Below are 6146 nucleotides of genomic sequence, written 5' to 3' on the forward strand. Positions count from 1 at the left end.
TGCCAGAGTTTTGAAGAAAAATGCAATGTGATCATGTTGCAAAGTATATGAAGAAACAGTATGAAAAGTAATCTGGCTCAAGCAATGGAACCCAGAAGGAAGGGGATTATTATGACTCTTTGAGCCTAGGAATCAGGGTACTGCTAGCTCTGCATTTTAGTCCATAATACAAATGGTATGCCCAGGCACAGCTGGAGGGTGAGCATCGCACCTGAGATATCTCTGTATCTCTGCAACATATTGATATTAGTCAATATGGTTGAAATTTCAGGAATTCATCTAGATATTTTGTTTCTATAAAACAGAATAAACTGTTTGATGACTTTTAAAAAACTAACAAGCTAGGAAGGGAGAGTTCACAGGAGAACTTATTATTTAATGTTTATTTCTGTATTTGCCCTGCAGTTTTGAATTTGGCCATCTTGGTGATGAGATCTTGGGTACAGTTTGTGCATCTCCTTTGCAGAACATTCTTAAAAATGTTTAAAATAAGCTTGGATAGTTTTTTGGGTTTTTTTGGTTATTTTTCTGCTTCTCCATATGACTTTTGTGGCCACAATATTTTCAGGTATCTTCCTGCCCTCTCATACTTTGATCGTGGTATTGTTACCTCTTTGCCATAAGATCTTTGATCTTTTATCATCTTTAGATTTTATCTAACACCTATAGAATTCTAAACTGTTTTATGATCAAAGATTATTTAATGGGAAAGAAAATAGCTTTTCAGGTCTTTTCTAGATACAACTCATTTGAACACATAACTTTTTTTTTTAATAAGTTTATTTATTTTATTTATTTATTTTTGGCTGCGTTGAGTCTTCGTTGCTGCACGTGAGTTTTCTCTAGTTGCGGTGAGTGGGGACTGCTCTTCCTTGCGGTTCACCGGTTTCTCACTGCAGTGTCTTATCTTGTTGCGGAGCATGGGCTCTAGGCACGCAGGCTTCAGTAGTTATGGCTTGCGGGCTCTGGAGTGCAGGCTCAGTAGTTGTGGCACACGGGCTTAGTTGCTGCGCAGCATGTGGCATCTTCCCAGTCCAGGGCTCGAACCTGTGTCCCCTGAATTGGCAGGCGGATTCTTAACCACTACGCCACCAGGGAAGCCCTGAACAGATAACTTAGTTTTATATTTACTTTTGGTGCTTGGACTGGAAGCATACAAATGGCAAGCCTAGAAAATGATGGTGATTTGATAGAAGGTAGCTCATCGTTGCTACTCAGAGTGTGGTCTAAAGACTGATTTAGATGAGCAAACTGGTAAAGGTCTATGATGAGACATACAGATATTGAGAGTCATCATTTAGAAACTTCCATAGCAGTTTGACATAGCTGTGACATCCAAGCCTGTGATCACTTTTCCAGAAATTCATTTTATTTTAGCTTACCAAAATTTCAGTCCATTATGGACTGGAGGAAATAAGAACTGTGTTCACTACCACAGATAGTTTAAGAAGCACCACTTTTTTATTTATTTATTTTTTAAATTGAAGTATAGTTGATTTACAATGTTGTGTAAGTTTCTGGTGTACAGCAAAGTGATTCAGTATCTATCTATCTATTCTTTCTCATATTCTTTTCCATTATGGTTTATTACAGGATATTGAATATAGTTCCCTGTGCTATACAGTAGGTCCTAGTTGTGTATCTATTTTATATATAGTAGTTTGTATCTGCTAATCCCAAACTCCTAATATATCCCTCCCCCACCCCCTTTTCCCCTTTGGTAACCATAGTTTGTTTTCTATGTCTGTGGGAAGCACCACTTTAGAGTCTGTAATTCCATCATTTTATGTAAGATGGATCAAAATAGAGACAATGATCCACCCACGACAAGGAGGTTAGAGCAGTCATCTAGTTATGTGTTAACCATTACTCAGGAGCTTTAATGGTAGGTGTGGAAGGAAAGGAATACATCCATCTTGGAAATACTATCCAGGAGAAGGAACAGTATGAAGTCCTGAATTGGACCGGCCGTGTGACAAGGAGGCACATGCTGCCCCAATATTAGCCTGGATCGTGTTGCTCCCAATAGATATGGAAAAGCTTCATTGACAGTAGAGCCTTGAAAACACCAGGAATTCTGACTTTTTAGTTTTAAGTTAGTGATGGCAAAACATCTATTTAGAAATTTGTAGTGAACCATGAAAGACTGTGGACCACAGCTGAAGAGTTCAATGTTAGAAACTTAGAACAGATGGGAAATTCTTCCTGATAGTTTTACTGAGAAAGAGAGGTTCCCCGCTTCACATTTTCTGATGTTTGAAATAACATTATTTGCAACTTTCCTTCTTTTTCCTTACAAGGTAGATGCAAAACATGGGAGTGGATGAAGGACACATGCTCAGACCACTCCTACCTTTGGAGGACGTGTTGGCATATTCCAAGCACTGAAAAATGCCATAGCTGATAGCCCATAATAAAAGTAGCAAAGCCTGCTTAATGATGATGTATCTCGATGTTCTAAGGAAAATAATTTTTGGTATCTCAGATTTGAATTTTGTCAAAGAAATAACATTAGAAATAAGTAATGGTTAACTCTCTCCAGGTTATTTCTATAAAACCTGTTCTTTTTTTTCTTAACCTTTGAATAGAGTTGAAATAATGTTATTAGTGCTAACAACAGTATTACTATGATTTCTGATTTCTAATTGTACTATTATTAATGATGTTAGTTTATTTAAAACTTTTTGTAAGTTTATAGGGTTTTTATAGACTGTAATAATGATCCATATGGACAACCATTTATATTGTTTCTTCTGTGGAAATTCTATTTCAGAGTTGTGGCTAGAGGAGTGAGTGGTACTTCCTCTGATTCACAGCACACACACACACACACACACACACACACACACACACACACACACACACACACACACACACACACACACACACACATAACTACCAGATAGTCTCTTTTGACTTTTTGGTGCTGGTAGTGAAGGAAATGTTGGGACTCATTTAAAGATTCATCCCTCTAGGTCTAGGAAATATAGGAGTTCACCCAAAATGTAATGTGGCTTGTTTGTTTTTAAGATATATATTATAGCTGTATTGGCTTCACATTTGGAAAGAAGTTCATGTCATTTTATGTTCTTTTATCAAATACCTAACCCACTCCCATTTCAGCTCTGCTACCCAAGGAAGAGGCACAAATCCACTTGCTGCTGGGCTCCTAGGGGAATGAAGAGTAGAAAGATATCTCTCCCTAAGCTTTGGGAGTCTTGCTGAGTGTGAACCTGACACTGAACAAATGGCAGAGGCCAAGACAGTGTCAGCTAAATCATCTCCCTTTCAGGTTATTAACGCATAGAAAATGTATAGGCAAAGTTATAATTTCTGTTTTTTCTGTTTTTCTTTCCTGACCATCCTTCTAAAACTCCCCATTGCCTCTCCTTTTCATGTGTGTGTGTTTTCCCCTCTGTGTGGGCATCTTTGATGAGCAAGGAGGGCCTGCTTACACATTGCACATCATTCGGGCTGTCGTCTTGTGTGCCGGGTATTTCAGTGTGATTGCATCTCTATTCATCTCCTGACAGAAGTGGCAGTGGTGCAGACAGGGGTATTTGTTATTGAAACAAACAAAGCCTGTGGTGTTAGAGATTTGTATGCAAAACCTTCACAACAAAACTAAGTAGCTATTTACTTTAAATATGCCAATTAACTGTTACTAATGTACAGTGCACTTCTAGGTTAAGGATGATTGATAGTAACACGCAGTGAAATGTTCTTCAACTACAGTCAGGAAATGTAAATGTACAAAATGGAAAGAACCAGCGGGCTGACAGCACTAGTTACATGTTTCAAAACAACACTTTCAAATTGTTCACTTATTGTTCTTTCATCCTTTCTCGGTTCTGCACTTCCAGAGCCTGGTAGCCAACAGTGTACTAAGAAAGTTTCGGAAAAAAAAATGTTTTAGCATGAAGTAAACATCACGGGCCTAATCTCATTTGTTTTACTCAGGCAGAACTCTTAGGAACCACAGTGGGAGTTTTGCTTGACTGAAGAGAATAGTCTTGTCTCTTTTAAATGTCTGACATTGAATCTGTTGCTATTACCAAACTAATTAAAAGGAGAGATGACTTCTCCTTCAGTTGCTATGTCCTGTCTCAGCAGACAGTCACTTCTTCATTTGCTCTAGATCGGCACCACCCAAAAGTAATACAATGAAAGGCATAAATGCTATAGCCACATATATATTTTTAAATTTTCGAGGGGCCAAATTTTAAAAAGTAAAAAGAAACAGGCGACATTAATTTTAATAACATTTTATTGAATGCAATCTATGTAGATTATCATTTTAACATGAAATCGATATAAAATAAGGTATTTTGCATTTTTTTTCCTTCACACTAAGTCTTTGAAATTTGGTATATTTTATGCTTATTCAGAAGAATTGGCTTATGCCATTTCAGAAGAACCACATCTCAAGTTTCTGGTAGCTTTCCATGGTCAGTGTTTACTACATGCAACAGCACAGCTCTAAATGTCACCATTTGGAGATCAGTGTAGTGTCCTTTATTAAAATGTTTACTTTGAACAGTCAGGAAAAGCTGGATATGCATCCTGAATCAACACAATGATGCAATTACTGTTCAATTCTGCCAATTACTGTTAAAGCCCATTGTTTTGTCGTGGAAAGGTTAGTGAAATTCATAAATTCAGTCAGCTGACTGACAATTTTATAAATCTACCTGGCTGTTAAAATGCTAAAATGTTTGTGCCATAGACACTGTGTACATATTCTTTTAGTAAAATTTCAAAAGAAAAAAGGAGATTACTTTAAAAATGAAAATATAATATCAAAGACCTTTAGATGTACATCATTTAAATGTCAGTTGAACACTTTTTTTTTTTTTTGTGGTACGCGGGCCTCTCACTGTTGTGGCCTCTCCCTTTGCGGAGCACAGGTTCCAGACGCGCAGGCTCAGCAGCCATGGCTCATGGGCCCAGCCGCTCCGTGGCATGTGGGATCCTCCCGGACCGGGGCACAAACCCGCATCCCCTGCATCGGCAGGTGGACTCTCAACCACTGCGCCATCAGGGAAGCCCTCAGTTGAACACTTGTATGATACATTTTATGTTCCTCATAACAATGAAAGTTGGGTGTGTATTGTTAGAAAAACAATCAGTAAGTGCAGATGTTTTCAAGTGAACCCTCCAAGAAAGAAAAATTAGATTGGCTTAATTCCAGTTAGTTATTTATTAATACCAGCTATAAACTAAAAAACGTAATGCAAACATGATTAGGCAGAAATTGAACATCAAGCAAGAGACGAGATAATAAATGAGGAGCTATTTTGAGGGAATAATCGATTTTTCCAAAATCAGACAAATTGTATTAATTTCGTGTCTCCTGTGTGCTACACACGGGTAAATGCTGTGGAGGTAAATGACAACAACAATAGCAACAATAGCAACACAGTTATGTCATACTTATTCAAAAGTACTGAAATATTCTTTAAGTATGTAACTTTTGAAAAATCATGGAGAATTGTGGAAAGGCACCCGTTTCTGCCCCTCCCCTGCTCTGCTCAGGCTTCCCTGCTCGCTGCATTTCCCAGATTTCCATGTCAGCTGACTCCCCAGTGGGAAACCCCAATGGGAAAGTAAAGGGCTGGAGGAAGGGGAAAGCCAGGTTATTTTCTCTGTGCCTCAGCTGATATCTCTGGAAATGTCCTGTGGCTTCTCTGTATCTGCAACTTCTGCTCTACCTTCCTGTCCCAGTTCCATCTTCCTCTGGGTGACCCTAAGTCCTGGCCCTAGTCTCATAGGCTCCTCCCTTTTCTCCTCTAGCCTAGAAGTCCCAGTGACTTCCTGCTATTTCTAATCTCTGGGTTGCCTCACCAATCCCTGTTCAGTGAGCCTTTCTGCTTATTTGTAACCAGTTCCCTGTGTTAAGTCTATCCCCTTCCTCCATTTCAAATACTTAGAGTCTACCCCTGCCTCCACCCCATGCCCACCAGTTGAATTGTGACAGAATGAAATAGAGATTCTGGAAACAAAATGAGCCAATTTCCAAATGATTTACTAAGCATGTTGCTATGTGCACCCAAAAGTAGGCAGTGATCATTAAGAGCCACCACGAGTTTCTTAAGAGCAATTGTGACCAATTCACTCTGCTTATTTAATTGGTGGTTGAAAAAATA

This window comes from Stenella coeruleoalba (assembly GCF_951394435.1).
Source record: "Stenella coeruleoalba genome assembly, chromosome: 3".
NCBI lineage: Eukaryota > Metazoa > Chordata > Mammalia > Artiodactyla > Delphinidae > Stenella > Stenella coeruleoalba.